At 36.1% G+C, this 22,791-nt stretch overlaps 1 pseudogene; it reads right to left on the bottom strand.

Moving 5' to 3' along the window:
- Window positions 1-236: 236 nt before the first annotated feature.
- Window positions 237-22,791, bottom strand: part of LOC144252194 (cold shock domain-containing protein E1-like) — a 48,318-nt pseudogene continuing 25,763 nt past the window's right edge.

Here is a 22,791-nt window from a genome sequence, read left to right as displayed (position 1 = left end):
TTGTGTAAAATGCACCAAATAAAGCTCCTATAATTGATACTATAAGGTGCCACCTTAAGTTTTCCAAGCTGCAACTGTGCATAGTTTTAAAATGGTTTCTTAAATTTATTTATTTTTTTAAACATAACACAAGGAAGGTGTTAAAACTGGTGTAATAGCTCAATAGAATAAGTATTCCAGATTTTGGAAGGGATGAAGAGGGAGATATTCAGAACCCTTCACCAGAATCCCCCCAACTTGATCATAGTGGGTTAATGATGTGCTTTATGGATGTGGTTAGTCAATGGCACCAGCTTGACAAATCTTTCTTTCTGCACCAAATCCCGTTGAGTTATCTGGTCCCCTTGGCTGAAGAAGAACCTTTAGGCAAGGAGTACTAGCATCATCCAGGGTGATGTTCTTCAAGAGATTGACCAACCGGTCAGGTCGAGGAGCTGCAACAGCCTTGGGGCCCTCACAGACTCCCCAAACATTACAGGCACTGCACTTGCCAGTACGCTGATTAAGAATCACTGAGAACTCCACTTCATCTCCTGCTTATAGCTCAATGCCATCTTGAACTTCTTTCACATGGAAAAAGAGCTTCTTGCTATCTCCTACTATGTAGTTAATGAAGCCAAACTGATCTTTCACACACTCTACTGTGGCCCTGCACAGGAGCGTGATGTTATAGGCCATAGTCTGTGCATTTTGGCCCAGGAACTTGACACTCTCCCCTTTCTGCAGGCAATCCCCTTTATTGGCCATTCCAACTATGCCAAATGGATACACCTCACCTTTCATATCCCCCTCATCCATGATCTCAATCATTCCTTGAGACTCAATCTGTGTTGGATCAACACTTCTGAGGGGGCGAATGACTTTACCAGAATAGATAGTGGGATCAGCTTCTTCAGAAATGCCATTCACTGAGTGAGTTTTGTTTACTTTTTCAGCACTGACTTTGTTGCCTTTGCCTTTTGACAAGCTGTATTCCACCATGTCCCCCAGCTCCAGGCTATCGACATCACCAGAGAACTCACTGTAATGGAAAAAGATTTCCTTATTATGATTGGCTGTTTCAATAAACCCAAAATTATCTTTCAGAGTTTCCACATAACCCAAAAGCCTTTTGTTGGAATTACGACCTAAAAGTCACACACAAGTTGCAATCTGATGTCCACTGAGAGCTTTCCAATGACATGAAAGTTTCCTGCATGTTATACAAGTCCTCTTAATTCTTTTCTATTTATGGAATCAGAATCCCAGATACCAATATCAGGCATTCCTGCTTAAAACTGAGAGACTCTGAGTAAACTACATTGATTTTTTTTTAATAATTGGTCCCTGTGTCTTCTCTTATTGTAAGATGAAAGATATTTATCTTACATGTCAGAAAGCTCAATACAAAAATATATTATTCTTACACAATTGGAGAAAAAATGCCAGTTAATCCACTGACAGGGGTTAACAAACAGAAATAACCAACTCAAAAAAAAAAAAAAAAAACAACAACAACAACACCAAGCTGGGGTTGTAGCTCAACAGGAGAGCATTCACCTAGCACATGTGAGGCCCTAGGGTTGATCCATAGAACCACATAAAATAAATAAAATAAAGGTATTGTGTCCAGCTACAACAAAAATATAAATATTAAAAAACCCCACCAAACAAAGAAACAACAACAAAACGAAACAAACAAAAAACACCCATTCAATAACTGGGCAAAAGAACTAAACAGAAATTTCTTAAAAAAAACACAAATATCCAAAATATATATGAAAAACTCTTCTACATGTCTAGCAATTAGGTTAATGTGAATAAAAACTACACTAAAACTTTATCTTACTCCAGCCATAATGGTAATGATGAAGAACACAAACAGTGATACATACTGGTAAGAATGTATGGGAAAGGCACACTTGTACACTGCTGGTGGTACTACATACTAGTACAACAACTCTGGAAAACAGTTTGGAGATTTCCCAAAATCTAAGCAGGGAACCACAACAAGAACCAGCTATCTATGCATCAGTAAACAAGTACAATAAAATTCGCCTAGTATAGTAATTCAATCACATGAGTGTTTACAGTAGCACAATACACAATAGGTAAATTATGAAATCAACCCAGGTGCCTGTGATTAGATGAAAGGATTGAGAAATAGTGGTGCACATACATACAATAAAGTTTTACTCAGCCATAAAAATCAATTATGACATCATCTAAGTGAAATAAGTGAAACTAAGAAACTCAAAGGTCAAATGTTTCATATGTGGAAGCTAGAATTAAGTAAAGAAAAAGAAGGGAAGAACAGAATATCAAAAGATTTAGGGAATATCATTCAGTGTAGGAAAAGGAGATTGAGAGGCAGAGCGGGAATGGGAAAGGGAAAGGAATGAAGAAGGAATTCTTTAATATTAATGTTATATGCATATATAAATATACCACAGGGAATTGCAGCTTTATGTATAAGTAAAAAGAAACAATCAAATATAAATAAACAGACAAGTGAAAGGAAGTTCAGGAGAATAGGAGGAGGAGACTGGAGGAGGAGAAGTAGGACAGAATGGAAGAGAGGAAATCATAAATTCAACTGAAATTCCATGCATGTATGATTTTGTTGGGATGAACCCAACTACTATGTATAACTATAACCACTAATAAAAAATAATATTGAAAATGTATTCTCACTTGTAATGACAATCCTGTAACATAATGCTAATCTACTTTCCAAAATTCTTTTTACTTGCATTCCACGTTAATTGCTACTTAATGTTATTTATAATTTTAACCAAAATTCAGAAATTTTGTGATTCAACAAGATTCATGCTGATCTACACAGATTATTTTTAGCATCATGAAAGATACTAAATCATTTGCATTTTTAAGGAACAAAGCTGAATAGTAATACATAGTACAGCTCACAATATTCATGAGTTACTACTTCTAGCAATAATTTACTCAATTCTAGCAATGAGCGACCTAATCTGCCTTTCAAAAATTCCAATGAGAACATGATTTTTATAGGATATAGAAAGAAAATTACTTAAATATCAAATTCTCAATTCAAAAAATTAATCCCATTTGAAAGAGATTGATAATATATTATGTAGGCCATATTCTTGTATATCAGTAAAAATTACCATGAAAACTTTATCAAAATATATTATAAAATAGGAGCTATAACCTCATTTATACAGGAGAAGTAGGTGATCTGAGGGAATGCTGCAGTTGTCAATAGCAAACTAAAGAACATGTGTGCCCAGCATGTGGGAGGCAAACCCTGCACACCACACGACACGGTACTATGACTCAAGGAGGACCACATCAGGTTACTCACAGAAGCTTAAAATTCAGATTTCTACATGAGTCTCTTGAACTCTAGATGTGGACCCAATTCATGGAGGGATAACTCCTAAATATACACATGAGCTACAAAAGAAGGAGGAGGAATATGAGGAGACCTTCCAACATTTGTTACTATTCTAATCGAAAAATTACTGCTTATAATCAGTATTTGTTAACATAAATCACTGTTAATTTCAAAGAAACATTTCAAATATTTTGGAAATAATGATGATTGATGTTTATACCGTGTTTTGACTTCAATATCTGCGTTGATTGAAAGCAGTTTTGTTGTTACTGATGTGTTCCTATAAAAGATAGCATAGTGGAGAGGAGTTTCACACTTGTTGTGAACATTTGGATTGGCACCATGTTCTAGAAGAATAATTGCACATTCCTCTTCCTCATATTAAAAGGCCTGTTGGTTTTAACCAAAAAATAGATTATAAATTTGGAAAATCCAAGAAAAACATTTCACATGTTTTACTCATTAGTTATAACCAACTGGCATTAATCAATTTTTCTTCTAAGCATTGCATCAAATTAATTTTCTGCAAAACCATTGGCTACATCTGCCTTCATCAACGGTATGTTGTCATCACTGTCTCACAGGTCAACGTTGTATTTCATCTTCACTATAAAAGCCAGCACTGCTGGATTGCCACAGGCACAGGCATAATATAGAAGGGTTCTATGCAAGTAAGGAGGCTTTGTTAGGAATTCATAAGGCACCTTTTGAAATATCCAGCTATTAATGCAATTATAAACATTTAATAGTTCATAATTCCTCTATTTTCTTCTGAAGAAGGTACAATATTTACTAGCTGTCATTACTTAATAAACTAATGAATGATCGGCCTATGCCATTGACACTTTCTTTCATGTTTCTTGTTTCTGATATTGTTTGGGATTGTACCCTGGGGTACTCAACTACTGAGTCATATCCTAAGCACTTATTAATTTAGTTTTTAAAAAATTCTGATGCAGGGTTTCACTAAGTTGCCCACCCTGACCTTGTGCTTCCAATGCTCTAGCCTCAGCATCCTTACTCACTGGAATCATGGGTATGTTCCACTGTGCCTGGTTCCATTGATTTTACTTACTTTTGTCTCTTTATTTTCATAGTTCTGGGGATGGAACCCAGGACTGAAGCATTATGGGTAAAGAAGGGCTATACCATAGAACCACATCCCCAGAGCAGAGTGGCCCACTTGCCTAGAAAGAACATGGCCTTAAGATTTAGCTCATCTTCGGTTTGAGTTCTACTTTAGGCTCTGTGATGTACTAGTTATCCTACAGTCATACTCTCCCTCAGTTTCCTAAAAAACACAGGATTAAAATTAGTATCTCCCAGGGTCCTAATTTGATGCTTCATGGAGAATCTATTTAAAACATTTGAAGAGTTTCTAGAACAAGGAACAGCTCCATAATTGGTAGCTACTGGAATCAATACTATTGCTTTTATCAACTAAGAGTATTTCAATTATTAAATTAGTAGCATTATAGTGACTTTTGCAGATATCTTTTAAAAACTATGTATTTCAATGAGTCTTGGATGCTTTTTTCCCCTATCATTTTAATAACACTGACATTGGAATACCACTAAAAATTCAGGCTGCATTACAACTATAATTGGCAGCATTTAATTTTTTTCTTCTTACACAAAATAAAGAACCATCATAATCCATGGTGCCTTACCTTAACTGAAATGTAAGACAAACAATATATTTATGGCAGTTCTAATCACATGGATGACATTTAAATTAAATTCAGTTCTTAAAAAGTACTATAGGTAAAGTAGGCTGAATAACAAGAGCAAAAGACCAAACTAAAAGTAAATACTTTCTTATTTTTCCCCAAGTAACTTAATCCCAAGGGAAAAAGAATCCAAATGAATTAGTATGGTTAAATTAATTCAGTGTTTACATACACAGGATATATGTGAATCAGGTGTTTTCAATGATTAGTATTTAATACTGTCTTAATTTTCCACAAGGGGAGTTGACAATTTCTTACCTCCATAAATGCTTGATGGAAAAGGAGGAAGAACTGTTTTACTTGAAACTGAGTCCTATCACTTCAGTTTTAATTAACTGGTCACATAAAGAAAGTTTTTGTGTAAGAGTTCTGTGAGATACTAGAGTATGTCAAATACAAAATAAGTAGCTGTGCAGTTTTTGAGCATAAAAAAAAGTATTCAGTTTATGAGTACAAATGAATAGAATTAAAGAATAGATAAGTATAGTTGAGAACTTCAGTATTTTTAAGTGAAACTTTTATAAAGTAAAGCAATACTTTTGCAGTAGCAATAATATTTTATACTTGCTCTCTTCTATTTCCATCAGAATGCAACCAAAACAAAATTATTAACCTATAATTGCATATGTGAAATAAAATATGCATATATAAAAAGTGTATTGTAGTAATATCTACAATAGATGAAAGGCACTATAGGATGTTAATACAGAAATGTACTAGAAGAAAACAAATGCTTCTTCATGTTGGAAAAGGTGTTTAAGAAATAATAAATTGAAAAGAAGACTTCCTTTTTTTCTACCTCTCTTTTTAAAATCTATTATGTTGTTGATGATTACAATGTTGTTGTTGTTGCTGTTGTTGTGCTGAGGATTGAACCCTTACCCTTGATCTTGCTATGCAGGAGGTACTCTAACATTTGAGCTTCGTTTCCAACCCTGGAATTTAATTAAATCAAATAAAGTACTCTTTTACAGATGCTCAAGTTATGGTGATATATGAACATAGAAAATATATTTATTGTCCTTGGTAAGAGAAGAAATTTAAGTCTAACAAATGAGATAAATTTTTCAGCTACAATGATTTGAAGGTGAAGAGTAGTGCTATTGGGCTGTTGATTAAGGTTTGAGATGTTTAATGCTCCTCGAATAGATGATTGGATGGTAACTTCTATGCAGCATTTAAAACTGTGCATGCCACTACCTAAAAATTCCATTTCACTCTTTGTACATATATTTGAGTAATCTTTTTATCTTGTTCCAGTCACTTATCTTTTGGCAACTGGCAAACAAGTAATTTGTGAAAGTTAATAATGTATTTTGATACACAGAATGTCAAATTTTTGTTCATCGCAAACATTTTCTTAGTGTCATCATGACCCTAAAAGACTGCATGTAGAACTCAAAAATGTAATGATTTTTTTATTTGTTTCTTGTGAAATCAATAACCATAGGAAGAGCTCACATTTTGGGTCAGTGAATATTCCTATGCACAAACCACCAGCAGCACCTACCTTTGATACCATTAATCCCCTCAGAACAGGGTAGGGCAAGGTACTGTAGGACAGCTGCAGGTAGCTCTGTGCAGAATAGGCACCCTTGTGTGCTGCTCCCTTGGCACCAGTGACTGAGAGCCTATACTAACTGGATGCTCTCAACCAATGCCCTGCTATCCCTGCTTGAACAGATACAGAGTAATGCATAACTACAGGAAAGGGCAGTGGAATCAGCAATTATGGAATTTTGTGCAAAAAGCTTTTGGCAGATGCTTTTTTTAGTTTAGTCTGCCTAAAAATGGTGACAAAATTGAAAAAAAGCATGTTGTGTTTTGTGTTTTAGAAATTATGAGAGCTGCCTGTGAACTCTAGTGTCCTCTGTGGGGAGGTAACTAAAGTTAATAAAGCTATTTGCAGAAAATTCAGGGCTTGTCAACAACTGTTGTTATGAAGATGGTTGGATGATCAAGATGACAATGAGTTATCCTTAAGAATTTGATGAACTAGTGAGTAAAGCATGTGAGAAATAAGTAAAATCTTTATTTAGGGGTGGAAGACACATCCCTAAATATACCAGTGTGAAGCAGTTTTAAAAATTAAAAAAAAAAATAAGAAAGAACATGGAGCCATCTTCCAACTTCAGAGTTCTTGTGAGGCCCTCAGGATACAACAGATAATAGATTGTATCTGAAAACTTTTCAATTCTTTTGAAAATGTGTACATTAAAAGATGCTGTGTGTATTAATTTATTTTTTAAAAATCAGTCACCCTATAAGGAAATTATAATTACTTGGGAAACCAGTTGAAGTTTTGGGTTTATTTAGCTGCCAATTAGAAGTCCTGGGTACTGAACTTCCAAGGTTTGCAGGTCCTGGATATTGAGCACTCCATAGGATATTAAAGTCAAACATCCTGGTGAAAGGAGAACTGGTCTCCCTTCTGCTCTTCCCCCACCGGCACAGCCTGGATGGTGCAGTCTTCCATTCCATCAGGACACTCTTCTAACCTACATAACTGACTCGCACTTTGGCCTCCAGGATTCATTCAAATTTGTGAAATGAGTAAATAGGTGCATGGAGACACTCAGGACCTCTCTGTTTCTCTAGGGCTTTCAGGTCAGGACCTCCACAAATGGCCCACACCAGCCAGTATTCCTGCTCAATCTCCCTTGATAAGCTTCTTCATTGGCAATAATAATTTTGGTAAGTCATTTTTTTAAAGAGATGAGCACTATACCCAGGTTCTCATACATGCTAAATACTCTATAACTAATCCATATACCCAACACCTCTGTCAATGCTTTTAAACAAAATAAGATTACTATAAAATGGTTTGGTGTTGGTGGGGGTTTGAGGAGGTGACAATTGGAGGAAGCCATAGATGGAAGACAGAGTTTGTGGTAGCAGGTGAAAGGCCTTGTGAGAACCACACTCCATGCTCTTCACACTGCTGAGGTTTTGGGAGACCTTTCTGTACCATGCCCATCAAAAAAGGAAACACTGCCAGCCTAGCCTCTTCAGAACTAAATACATAACATTAATCAGATAGACTGCATAGACATATGTGGACTATTTAATCCATCAATAATGAATTCATTTGCTTCATCATGAAACAATGAACATTCGTTAAAATAGTTCATACTGCCAGGCATGGTGGAGCACTCCTGTAATCCCAGTGGTGCAGGAAGCTAAAAGAGAAGGATTGGGATGGGGATGTGGCTCAAGAGGTAGCGCGCTCGCCTGGCATGCGTGCGGCCCGGGTTCGATCCTCAGCACCACATACCAACAAAGATGTTGTGTCCGCCGAGAACTGGAAAATAAATATTAAAAATTCTCTCTCTCTCTCTCTCCTCTCTCACTCTCTCTTTAAAAAAAAAAAAAGAGAAGGATTGCAAGTTCAAAGCCAGCCTCAGCAATGGCAAGGTGCTAAGCAATTCAGTGAGAACCTGTATCTAAATAGGGCTGGGGATGTAGTTCAGTTGTCAAGTGCCACTGAGTTCAATCCCTGAAACCAAAAATCATATTTTTTGGTACAAGGTAAATACAAGAAATAGAGATAATTTTTTTGCACCCAATGAGATCCAAAAGAAAGAAATAGCAGGTTAATGATAAGATAAGAAACAGAAACCATTTAATGCCTGGAGGCTAAAATATACAACTATGGATTAGGATTGAATTACATATAAAATCAGGGGAGAAAAAATTTCAGAAATAAATGAGAATAGAGATATAATACATCAAAATTGATTGTGTAATTAACAGCCATAAATAAATTACATACCTATATATCAATGGCAGGTGAACTGAAAGAGAAATTATGAAAACTATACCATTCACAATAGCCTAAGAAAACAATAAAATACTTGGGATTATATAGAACAAATGATTTGAAATATTTCTACAATTAAAACTACATAACACTGAAGAAAGAAATTACAGAAGACCATAAAAGATAGAAAATCTCCCATGTCCTTGAAAGGCAGAATTAATATTGTCAAATTAACCATGTGACCAAAAGTGCTATACGGATTCAATGCAATTCCTATAAAAATACCAATGACTTTTTGTAGAACTAGAAAAATCACCCATAAAATTCATTTGCAAATATTAGAGAACCAGAATAGCCAAAGCAGTCATTAGCAAGAAAAGTGATGCAGGAGGCATCACAATCCACAGGCCTTAAACTACACCACCAAGCCATGGTAACAAAAACAGCATGGTACTGGCACCAAAACAGACTCACAGAACAATAGTAAAGAATAGAATAAACAGTAAAAAACCCACATAAATACAGTTAACTAATACTAGAAGATGGGGCCAAAATATACACTGGAGAAAAGATACCATCTTCAATATATTGTGCTGGGAAAACTAGAAATACACATGTAGCAAAATAAAATTAAACCCCTACTTTTCATCCTACACAAAACTCAAAGTGGGTCAAGGACTTAGGCACTAGAACCCTAGAGACCCTGCAACTAACTGAAGAAAATGTAGGCCCAAATCTCCATCATGTCAGCTTAGGAACTTACTTTCTTAGCAAGACCCATAAACCACAAGATGTAAAATCAAGAATAAATAAATGGGATAGAATCAAAGAAGCAGATTTTAAACTTCTTCTCAGCATAAGAAACAATAATATGAAGAGAAAGCCTACTGAATGGGAGAAAATCTTTACCACATGCACCTCAGATACAACATTAATCTCCAGAATATATGAAGAACTAAAAAACCTTACAACAACAACAATAATAATAATAACAACAACAACAACAATGACCCAATCAATAAATGGACTAAGGATCTGAACAGAAACTGAGAAGAAGAAAAAATACAATCAACAAATATATGAAAAAATATTCATCTCTAGTAACTACAAAAATGCAAGTCAAATCTTCATTGAGATTTCATCTCACTCCAGTCAGAATGGCAATTATCAAGGATACAATCAACAATAAATGTTGGTGAGGATGTAGGGAAAAAGGTACAATCATACCTTGCTGGTGGGGAGGCAAATTTCCAAATTATCAGTATGGAAAACAGTATAAAGATTCCTCAGAAAACTTGAAATTTACCCAGTTATCCCTCTTTTCAGTTTATACCCAAAGGATTTAAAATCAGCATACTACAGTGGTGCAGCCACATCAATGTTATAGCTAAACAATGAAACTTAACTAAGTGCATTTCAACAGATGAATTAATAAAGAAAACGTGATATACTTACACAACCAGATATTACCCAGCCTTAAAGAAGAATTAAATTATGGCATTTGGAAGTAAATGAATGGAGCTGGAGAATACCATGCTAAACAAAATTAGCTAAGCCCAAAGAACCGAAGGCCAAATGTTTTCACTGATTTTTAGATGCTAATTGATAATAAGGCTTGGAGTGGGTAGGGAAGAACAGATATACTATGGACCAGGCAGAGGGGAGTGAAGGGAGGGGAAGAGGAATGGAGGTCGGAAGAATCGCAGGATGGATCTGATATAATCACCCTATGTGCATATATGACTACATGACCAGTGTGATTCTACATCATGTACAACCAGAAGAATGAGAAGTTATACACCATTTATGTATGATGTGTCAAAGTGCATTCCACTGCCATGTATAACTAAATAGAATGAATAAAAATGCTTTAGGTGCTCAGGAAAAAAAAGCACATATCAAATAACTGGAAAAGATTAAATGGTGTATCAAATATGAAAGCAGCATTAGAAATCACCTGATGAAATTCACCTATTTCATTGGAAACTTTTAAAAATTCTAACATATTCCCAACCAGAAGAAATAGAAAGTCAAATAATTTATCAAAATTATACTACATATAGAATTATATTAAAAATACTGTGATGCAGACATTTTTCAGGCTTAAAATTGGCACCCATGCTTCTCAAGGATAAAAGTGATGGGCATGGAGTCAAACTAAGGGAGTTCCCTCTATAGCCATCTGTTTACTTCTCTGGCTTAGTATCCTTAATCCTTAGAGCAAGTTATACTACTCCACCACAAAGATGAAAGATCAACCACAAGAATCACGGCAGGCACATGGAAGGAACACCAGAATTGGAGGTGAATGAGAAAGGAGGGCTGCTATTACTATTATCAATATGATGGATTAAAATTAGCTTCCCTGTGTGCCTAACGCTAGGAATCCAAAGAGAGATGAGATAATATGAAAGTTTATTAAATCATAAAAATGAAATTATGTCATTTGCAGAAAAATGGGTGGAGACCATAATATTAAACAAAATAAGTCAAACTCAGAAGGTCAAGGATCATATGCTTTCTCTCATATGTGCAAGCAAGAGAGGAAAAAGAAAAAGAATGGTGTGGGGGATGATCTCTGAAAAATCAAAGGGAGATAACTAGAGAAAAAGACCAAGGGGTGGGAGGTACGCAGGGAGGGCAGAAGTGCTGGGAAGCAATATTGGCCAAATTATATTGTTAAATTGTGTGCATGTATAAATATGTAACAAAAAATCTTGCTATGTACAATTATAATGCACAAATTAAAAAATCTGTAAAGAAAAATAAAAGCCACTGGCACTGATTATGTTTCAGCTAAAAAATGTATAAATATCTATAATCACTTTATGTCCCTCTGTCTCTTGGAAGCCATATTCCATACATATACATGTATCTATAAGTATTTCTGCATATATGTATATTACTAAATATATACATAGATAGATAGATAACAACACTCAAGACTCACAAAAGAACTTAACCTATTCATAAGCAGGATAAGCCTCTGGCCTTCTAAACATACATCCACTTAATTAAAGACAGTATGATTCATGCCCTTTATATAATGGCTTGTGGTTTTCTAACTTAAGTGCTTTTGAGTTGGGTCATTTATTTATTTTAACCCCATTTTGAAATCTCTACACATACATTCATATTTGAAAACAGAAAGGGATAGACATCCTTTCCAATCTTGAAAGTAAAAAATAAAATACCAAATAAAAATGCTATTATATATTTTCCAGCTTCCAAAATAGTTCTAAATGCAAAGTAGGTGCTAAAGAAGAATTTTCTGAATAACAAAGGAATAAGAATCAAAAATAGAAAACCAAAAAAGTAACCTTACCCTTATGTTTTATAAAGTCAAAATAAAACTACTTACTTACATATCATAATATAGAGTTATGGTAGCTTATAGTTATAGGTATCTAATTTTATGAGCATTTACTCCCTGATGAAGAACATTTATGGTTTAAGGACAGATCATCCATTTCTACACCAATATCAATCATACTGCCAACCATATGAAAGTTCATTACTGAATTCTCACTCTGTGCCATATGTTAATGGAGGACAAGGGAATTCCACTCCACTTTAATTCATATGCTCATATAATTTTAAGAGCTGTATTAAAATCATGTCACTCTACTACAATCATTTTTAAAATAATGGTTTATAAGTATGACGAAGGAGTGATTCAAAATCTTATTTTATTACATCTACCATAGAAATGTACCTTGATATTTGTGATTCAACTACATGATCAAATGTTTATATTGCCCATTAGGTAGAGTTATTCAGTTTTCCATACAAATCCATGCAACACTTACTTACTTCACCCTGTCAGGAAATAGATTTAGAGGTAAAAATATCTGTTTATTTAAAAACTGTGTAGTGACTACGACTCTCAAAATATCAGTGAAAAACATACTTATGATTTATCTTGAGAAAAATGTCACTTAATATTAAAATGATAATTGGAAGATAATAATTGGAACAGCTCAGTGAAATTTCCCACAAATGGTTAACAAGTCACAACATATAACCACCATTATAGCTGAGGAGGATATAAGTTGGTTCCAAAATGCATTTATAACTTGAAGCTTTTAATTTAAATTTTCCTTCTCTTCAAATCAAGTAGCCTGGCCTGAAGAACTCTCCAAATCATTTGAGATAAGCTTATGCATATTAAATAATAATATTTCCTGGAGGATCTAATGGATCAAATTTATAATCTCATTCAATTTTTAAAAATTTTACTTTGAAGAGAAACTCACATTGAAGCAAACTGGTATAAATGAAAATGTAAATCTTAATATATAAAATTGAGAAACATTAAGTTACACTTCAAAATAGACTTAAAGCCTAGAAAAGAATAAACTGAAAGAAAACAAAAGCTGAAAATTTAATTAAAAGTATCTCCTTCCCTGTTAATAATTATCTATTAATATGACTAATATATGAGAAAACAATTTTAAGAAGGAAAGTCTATTTTTGCTCACATTTTCAAAACTTTCAGTACATGTTTGGGAAAACCATTGTTTTGGGCTCAAGGTCAAGTAGAAAATCTTGGCAAAAGGTGAAGAAGAACATAGAAATTCAGACTAATGAAATTAAATTTTTTGATCAAATAGCACTAGAAAAAAATTAAACATTAAAAATAAGATAGACATTTTTTTTTTATTGGTCGTTCATAACATTACATAGTTCTTAATACATCATATTACACGGTTGATTCACGTGGATAATGAACTCCCGCTTTTACCCCGTATACAAATTGCTGTATCACATCAGTTTCCCTTCCATTGATTGACATATTGCCTTTCTAGTGTCTGATGTATTCTGCTGTCTGTCCTATTCTCTACTATCCCCCCTCCCTTCCCCTCCCCTCCCCTTTTCTCTCTCTACCCCTTCTACTGTAAATCATTTCTTCCATTTGTATTATCTTGTCTTGCCCCTCCTTTCCTCTTATATGACATTTTGTATAACCCTGAGGATCGCCTTCCATTTCCATGCAATTTCCCTTCTCACTCCCTTTCCCTCCCACCTCTCATCCCTATTTAATGTAAATCTTCTTCTCAAGCTCTTCGTCCCTACCCTGTCCTTGTTTACTCCCCTTATATCAAAGGAGTCATTTGGTATTTGTTTTTTAAAGATTGACTAGCTTCACTTAGCATAATCTGCTCTAATGCCATCCATTTCCCTCCAAATTCTATGATTTTGTCATTTTTTAATGCAGAGTAATACTCCATAGTATATAAATGCCACATTTTTTTTTTATCCATTCATCTATTGAAGGGCATCTAGGCTGGTTCCACAGTCTTGCTATCGTGAATTGAGCTGCTATGAACATCGATGTAGCAGTGTCCCTGTAGCATGCTCTTGTTAGGGCTTTAGGGAATAGACGGAGATAAGATAGACATTTACACACACGATCCATACAGAATCCCAAAGCAAAAAAAAAAAAAAAGATTAAGATAAAAAGCAGCTCTGCAAGACATTATAATCAAAGGACCCAGCAATGAAAATAGGGAAAAATAGTAAAAGATACACAAGAAAAACATTAGGTCACATTTGTATAAATTTATATTTGTTTGTATAAATTTAATTATACTTATGTTTATAAGCCTCAGTTCAAACTTCTCATCTCAGACTCTAAAATCAAGGGGGGGGGGGTTGGAATGAAATATTCCAAGCTTCGAAAGGAAACACTTTCCAACCAAGACTGCTATATCCAGAAAAGTTATGAATGGAATAAGAAATGACATGATCAATGAAATAATCCAGACACAGAATGCAAAGTGTTGAATGTTTTATCTCCTATGCAAAAGCTAGAGAGAAAAATGAAGAACAAATAGGGGATCACATGTAAATAGAAGATCACACAGTGATGAGCCACCTGACTGGTTACAAAGATGTAAGAGGGTAAAGCAGTAGCTACAAGATGAAATGTACTTTGGAATAAATAAAAATGCCCTGAAGCTTCCGAGAATTCTCTCTCAATGATGTCCAAAATTAAAAACAAAAGTCTATGTCCTAAAAAACATCAGATGATTTAAGTGCCAGAGGAAAGGTACATTGCATATGTATCAACCGAGGCTATGGAGAGAGTTCATTCATAAGTCCCCAGAAGCAGTACAGAGTGCAGTGAGTGAGTGGAGGGCTGCTGGCACACTTCAGAAGAATCCCATAACTCCTTACTTTCTTCATTTCAGTCATGGTTTTCCCATATGTTGGTAGATTGTTGGGTTTTTACATTTCTATCCCAAGTACAATATCAATATCCATTTTGCTATCTTTGGTTTTGGTCTAATTCTGCAGTATGTCACAGCTTTTTTTTTTTCCTCAAATAACCTCAAGTCCATGGTCAAAGGCTGGTTCTCCAATACAGATGCAGGGACACAATCAGCTCTGATCAGCTACTGATGCACCAGGACAAACAACATCATGTCTTGACCAGCAAGCAGTGCTGCAAGAACTTCCACATCTCCAAACAGAGCTACCAAAACAGGCACAAATTGATAATGGCTCATGAGCAGAAAGCCGATGTCACCATCAGCACAGTTGATGCCACGATATGCAATACTCACACACACAGTGATTACCTACCAGGTAATCATCATAAGACCTGTTTCTGGAAAATGGGGTGCATGGTGTTAGCCAAAGACCAATCAACAAACAATTCTACTTTTCCAAAAATACAAAGACCCCATCCATTCACAGCTTCTACTTCCTTGGTGAGAACAACTTCCTGTTCTCTCAAACCCAAACCTCAATATGTGAGTAAGTCAGACTAGCACTATGCATCCGTTTCTTAACAACACTTATCTTTGATACTGGTCTTTCCTTTTTCTCCTTCTCCTGTGACTATGAGAAGGTACACTTCACGGTGCTGATCAATGCATCCACAACCTCACTTGCTTCAGACATACAGCTGAGCTCTCAGAGAAGCAACCTGTGAAAATTTAGGGAGGTTTTTCCACTGATGCGGGGCCTACGCTGCACAGACTGTTAGAAGGTCCAGACACTATTCCCGCTCATGAAGTATCTCGCCTCTCAATTTCTGGGCCTCCCTGATCCAAGCTCAGAAGCCTGCGGCCAGCATTGATGGCTTCTTCTTCCCCTCAAGCAAAAACAGGAAAGAGACTTTGCTCCTGGAGCTATAGGTCTCAACAAGGTATAATCCTCCATTTTGGCATGCTGTGGATGTCCAGGGATTGGGGGTACAAAGTTCAACATGCTGGTATTTACACAGGACACCTGCATATTCAACTTTTCAGTGGCAAGGTAGTTCTTAAGATGGGTGAGCCTTAAAACAAATTGAATGGAACAGACAGCAAAGTTACTGAGTATTCAGCTTGCACAAATTGATGCCAAATGTCAGTGGAAAGACACTGTTTACTGGCAAAGGTAAAATAAACTTCAAAGTACCAGAAGAGATACAAAAAGTGCTTTGGGAAAGGTAAGCTTGTTTTGAATTATAGGACTCATTTGTATACAAAACAATGACACCCTACCAACCAGCAAGAATCCATTGGGGAAAAAGTTACAAGTTTGAAGGAGACTCCGCATTGAGAAAAAAAAAAAAAAAGTGCCAAATGATTTTCAGAAGCTGGATTTCATATTTGCTATTTTGATATGTTTGATAAGAAAAGAAGTTCCTCTCTAACCAATGCCCACAAGCAGTCACCATGAAACACCTCCCCCACCCTTCAGTGACCCTACCTTACTCCCAGGTGCAGGGCCTACATCTTTAAGGACACACATCCCTACTGGGTATGTGTCCCCAAGCTTGGCATTCCCTAACCTCTGCAAAGATCACTCAGCCAATGCCCAGATTAAACTGCTACTCCTCAGCCAGTAGCCCCTGTGCTGCCTCCCACTGCTTCCCCTCCCTGCACTCCCAACCCACACCAGCCTAACCCCAACATGAACCCTGTCCTGACAGGGCCCTGCATTCTACCTCTTCCACTTTCTGAAAGCTCCACTGCCTCCCACTCTCCTGTTGATCACTAATACATAGGCACACATCCCAGGGCTTCCAGGCAGCCAATACCCTGTATTGCATGTAGAAGGCAGGTGGTCCTCCCAGTAGCAATTTTCAGGAGCACACTTCTCCATCATGTAGGCCACAACTAACCCCCAGTTTTCATCATTCCCCTGGAGTCAAGCATGATCCATATCTGGGGTCTCTCTTCCATCCTCAAGCATTGGTGGTGGTGTCTGCCAAGTTTATGTTGAACCAGAGCCCACACTGCCTTGCTGCTCAAATGCAAACCAGTGCCTCCTAGCTTGCAGCAGGACCTCCAAGGGTCTCCCATCCACTGACTCATGGCCAGCCTCAGAATCTCTCTTGAGGACCTGCAAGATCACACTTGGTTTGAGTGTGAGACCTGATGTTTCTAGGGGTCATTCCCTTAGCATTGGAGCACCATTCTTCCCATTATACTTGGTGTCCCATCCCATCAACACAACCTGTCATACACAAAAATGGAAATTAGAGTGAAACATTATCAGGAAATACTCTTCACAAGAAAACAGCTTACTGACTTGAGGCTTGGAAACATTCTCCTACTCAGCAAGCAAGTCCTGAAAACTACCAGGCCAAGGATTGTAGACAATAATGCTGCTATGTCCATACACCTCTAATACCAACCACAATGTTTTACTAAGCATTCAGAAAACAGGAATAAATTTATTAAAACTGAGCATGAACAGAATGACCTAAAATAACCCATGTTAATATTTAACTATTAAAAACATGTACAACTATGGTACATCTAAGTTTCTACTGCTCAAAATATAAACATTGTTTACAACAGAATGTCAGAAAAAACAAGAACTTCACTCCATAAATGACTTTTTTAAAGTTTATATACAGAAGGAAACTGGAAGCAAGAAAGACAGATAAGGAAAGGCAAGACAATGTCCTCCATTATTACTGTAGTAACAGATCAAAGGTAAACTAAAACAATTCCAGATTCTTCCACATAGGAAAGATACACACAAATCTCAATATATAGCTAATTTTTTTCTCAACATATAATGCTTTTCTGTTCAGAAATACCTTGAAGTATCATACTGAAGAATCCTTTTTTCTTCCTACTTGAGAATGTCATGGTCCCCCTGAGGCTCAAAATAATTTTGAATACTTAATTGCACACTTGTGAATTCTATTTGGACTCAAAGTCAACTCATCACACATTTCAAAAAGCATCTCCTGTGGTCTTTCTAGATGTCTGTATAGACACTGGGGACCATGTTGACTAATACCACTAGACAGAGCTTCTCTACTTATTGGGAAAGACCAAATAAAATAAACATCAAGGAAGAAGTACACAAAATGTTTCTGGCAACATTAAGTTGTGCATGGACATGGAAATCTTTAGCATAAAAAAGATTGGTTTGATACCATTCAGTTGAACTGGGATGAACGACCAGTGAATAAGAAAATAACCACTCCTGAGGAAAATCAGGTGAAATACAGACCTGCACTGAAAACCTACAAGTTCTTCTTCAGAGGAAACAGTACCACTGGCAACTCATGTTCTGAACCTTGACTTCAAATGACACTGCTTGCGGTCACTTATTAATGAAAGAAATCTCTCTTCCATTCCAGTCCAAGTATGCTTCCCACACCCTTAAAGCCCCAAAGATACCCACCCCTCCTGGTTCCTAAGCTTGGCATGCTATCACCTCTGCAAATCTGCTCCCACCAACAAACACCCAGACTCCACATCATCTGCTCTGCAAGGAACCCCTGAACAGGCTCCAATTCTCTCCCCTCCCTGGTTTTCTTCTTACCCCAACTTTCCTCAGAAACATTGTGCTGGTCCCCTGAAACTTCTTTTGACAGGGAATGAAATGCCTTCTCCTCCCCCTGGTCACCCTAGAGCCTTCCCTACCTGCTTCTGAGTTGGGATGGAATTGGCAGGTGATGTCTTCCAGGAAAGTACAGAAGTCTCCAGGTACAACAATCTAGCCTCTTGGGAATGCAACCCTGCTCACATGAAGCATTAAGTTTTTAATTCTTACTGAATCTGCTAAATCCCCACTCAGAATCTGCTAAAAGATCACCTCATGTTTTTCCATGAGCTCTTTTTGTCATTAACATTGTTCCTCTTCTATCCATAATAGAGTACATATTTATAAAGATTCATTTTCATGTAATTTCAAAAACTTTGTGGATTTTTTTAAAAAATTAAAAGTTCTTCTAATCTATATTGTACATTTCATCATATGCTGGCCTGCTCAAGAATTGCCCTTTCATATTCAGTACTTTAGAGGTAAGTTTTGAAACAGGGTGGGATGGTATTCCATGTACATATATTTTTGTCAGTGTTTGACTATTTTAATTAACAATACATTACAAATAAAATAAGGACTGCTTCTGTGTAACAGTGGCCACCCTTATCCAGGTGCTGTGGTGAACACTTTTCAACTCATCTACTCAGTAGGCTGAGACAGGATATCTATACTTTGAGGCCAGTTTCAACAACTTACTGAGAAGACTGGCACAAAAAAAATGTTTTTAAAATTAAAAATATGTAAGTACATTTGTATGGTAAAGTGCCTCTGGATTTATTAACAAAACAGTGAGGAGGACATCTCCATTGGGAGCTGTCCTGGGAAGTTACTTCAACTTTCCTCCCTGTGCACCCCCCCCAGTCACACCCTCTCTTCCACTCAGGTTTCTCAATTCTGGAGAAAAGCTGTGGCTAACTGATTAAGATGTGAACTGCTGTATAATGTTTCATTAGATTTACAAAACCCAGAACATCTGTTGGTCCTCAGATAAAATCAGAATGTGTCATGCCTCATCTTAATCTTTAGTTATATGTCAACACAAGGCAAGTAAATTTCTGTGACTTTTAACATACAGAAATAAATTTGTCTATTCAAAGAAAGTACAGGTACTAGACCCAGAAAGTCAATCTCCATTGTGATGGTCCATTTAGAAATGAAAAAAAGAAGACACACCCTGGATGACCAAAATCCTGCTAAGAGAAACATTCTCTCCCTCTGCCTCACAATCCCATCTTTCTCTCCCTATACAAACCTTTTGTGTCCCTGCGATTCCCAAGAGGGAACTATGAGAATGATATCACCCACACCCACACTGTGCTGGAACTTCAGTAAACCTAATTTCTTTCCCACTCATTCTCATTTTCTGACTACTGGTTTTCCATTGATGAGGAGCCTGGACCTGGGTCTGGTAACACCTGGAGTCTGCCAGTCTTCTCTATCACTGATGATGACTCCAAATTCTTAAAAAACAAAACAAAAAAACTCCCTTTTACATCATGGCTACAGGCTCCTGTTTCAACAAATGATTCTCTTGTATTTTCAGAGTAACCCTTTTTATACAGATAGTGCTTTGTGATGAAACACTGATTGTGGAGTGATTACACCCTGTAGCAACTCTTCAGGGTGATAGTGGTCAAAAGGTACACTAAGGCATGTTATTTACTTACAAAATGCTCACACACTATTTACTGAGTGTAAAGAATCATGAGCCCACATAGTTCTTGATGCACCACCTCCAGGGTGTAGAAGCAGACCATCTTTATCTTCTCCCAGAAGCAATAGATCATGATACCAACTAATCTGGAACCTCACACTTCAAAATGAACTCCCAAAATTCTTTATACTTCTATGAGGGTGCTATTTGCCAGCTGTTGGACAAAGGTCAGGTGCCTCCAGGACACAAGCTTTGTTTTCACCACATGATCTGAATGAAGGATGTTGGACAATTCAGATAATGGTATTTTAACCATCTCCTAAGCTCTTATCTTTTTATCTAGAATGCATGACATGTGCCTAAAACTTTTATTGACCTACCCCCTGATTGAGCTCAATTAAATTTAGTGATCATTTGGAAAGTTAATCAGCAGAGAAATTCACAGAAGGGACCTGTCTAGTTATAAACTTGTTACTTTGAAGCACAATAAAATCATTTCTAGATATAAGGTACAGGAACAAAGATCCTTTTTACTTACCTTTTCATATGCTTGTGGTCTTAGAATTTTGCTTCTCTTATACTGTTCCTGTGTCTTTTTATCCATTTTCTTATTTAATTCTTTCTTCTGAAGTAAAAATGTAAATACAAGGAGGAATAAAGTAAGCACAACAAATAGTCATTTGTATTAATACATTTACATATATATAAATTGAAATGAGAATACAGGCTTATTTCTCACTGAGTTCTTTGAGCTTCTTTCACTGATTGTTCTAACACCCTTCAGCAACATCTGTCAACTTTTGAATGAACTAATTTGTTTTTTTTTAATATGATCACAAGCAGAGCCTCTCCCTCTACCTCACCTACCACAAACATCTGCATTTAGAAAATCTGTGATGAATGCTAAACAATATTTTAAATTGTCAACATATAACACATGCTAAAAAATATTTTAAATTTTCAACATCTAACACTGGCAAAGAGGACATAATGTTAAATCATTATATTATCTGGGACAATGGGTTTTAATAAGAATGTCTTATATCTATTCAAACAAACTGAATTAATTAGATTGTTGGGCCTGTTACTGCAGCTTGGCTCAGGGAAAACACAGAAAACAGAGCAGAACTAGGTTTCTATCTATACTCTATGAATTACTGAAATGGGGATTTGGTTATAAAGCCTACATTTTGTGTACCTACATTTATGATTTTAAATAGGATTATCACTGCCTTTATGTCTTGAAAGTATTATGACTCTTTAAATGACCATGACACACATGTAAGTTTTATTTTGGTTTCCATGTATCATTTATCATTGAATTTCTTCAAGAGTTACATGAGTTGCCCATTTAGAAATATTTACAGCAAAGAAAACAATCAAGAGTGTGAAGAGAACCTACAATGGGAGAAAAATTGTTGCCACCTGCACATCAGGTTTAGCATTCATCTCCAGGATATATAAAGAAATAATAAAACTTAACACGGTAAAAACAAGTATTCCAATCACCAAATGGGCAAAGGAACTGAAGAGGAACATCAGAGAAGAAATGCAGATTACCAAAAATATATGAAATAATTGTTCAACATCACTACAAATTAGAGAATTGCAAATTAAAACTACACTGACATTCCGTTTCACTCCAGTTAAAATGGAAATTATCAAGAATACAAGTGATAATAAATGTTGGCAAAGATATGGGCAAAAGGTTCACTAATACATTGCTGGCGGGACTGCAAATTGGTGCAACCAATACTGGAAAGCATTATAAAGATTCCTCAGAAACCTTGTAATGGAACCACCATTTGACCAAGATATCCCACTTCTTAGTCTAAACCCAAAAGACATAAAATCAGCATAATAGACCCAATCTACCAAAGGCCAAATAATCTTTATGATATATGGGTACCTACAAATAATCAGGAGGGAGAGGGAAGAATACAAATTAATTGAATTAGACAAAGGGGAATAAAAGGAGGGTAGGGAAAATGGGAATATAAAAGACAGAATGTATCAAATATAACTTTCCTATGTTCATCTATAAATACACACACAGTGAAACCCCACATTATGTACAACCATAAGAATGGGATCCAAATTAGAAAAAGTTAAATGCTATACTCTATGTATATATAATATTTCCGAATTCACTCTGTCATTTATATAACTAAAAATAGTGAAGAAAAATAATTTAAAAATTCCATACTATAAACCTGCATAGGATGTTCAATGAAATTCTAGTACTATAAATTTAGAAGTGTAATATTATAACTTTGGGGATAATTGATGAGTAAATTTGAGCATTATTATTTTATGCATCTATTCCTGCTCTAAGATACTAAAAGAGGCAGCTACTAAAAGATATGAAGTCCTTTGTAGTACTCTGGGACCATTTCTGGGAAGCAGTCTCACGTCTACAGAGATGCAGGATGTACAGAACTATTCTTTCATGGGACAGGTGGACCCATACTACAGCTGCACTGTGACTACAACCTTGTGTGTTGCA

This window comes from Urocitellus parryii, unplaced genomic scaffold (assembly GCF_045843805.1).
Source record: "Urocitellus parryii isolate mUroPar1 unplaced genomic scaffold, mUroPar1.hap1 Scaffold_37, whole genome shotgun sequence".
Classification (NCBI taxonomy): domain Eukaryota; kingdom Metazoa; phylum Chordata; class Mammalia; order Rodentia; family Sciuridae; genus Urocitellus; species Urocitellus parryii.
Note: the sequence above shows the minus strand (reverse complement) of the source record. Positions and strands in the feature narration are given on the sequence as shown.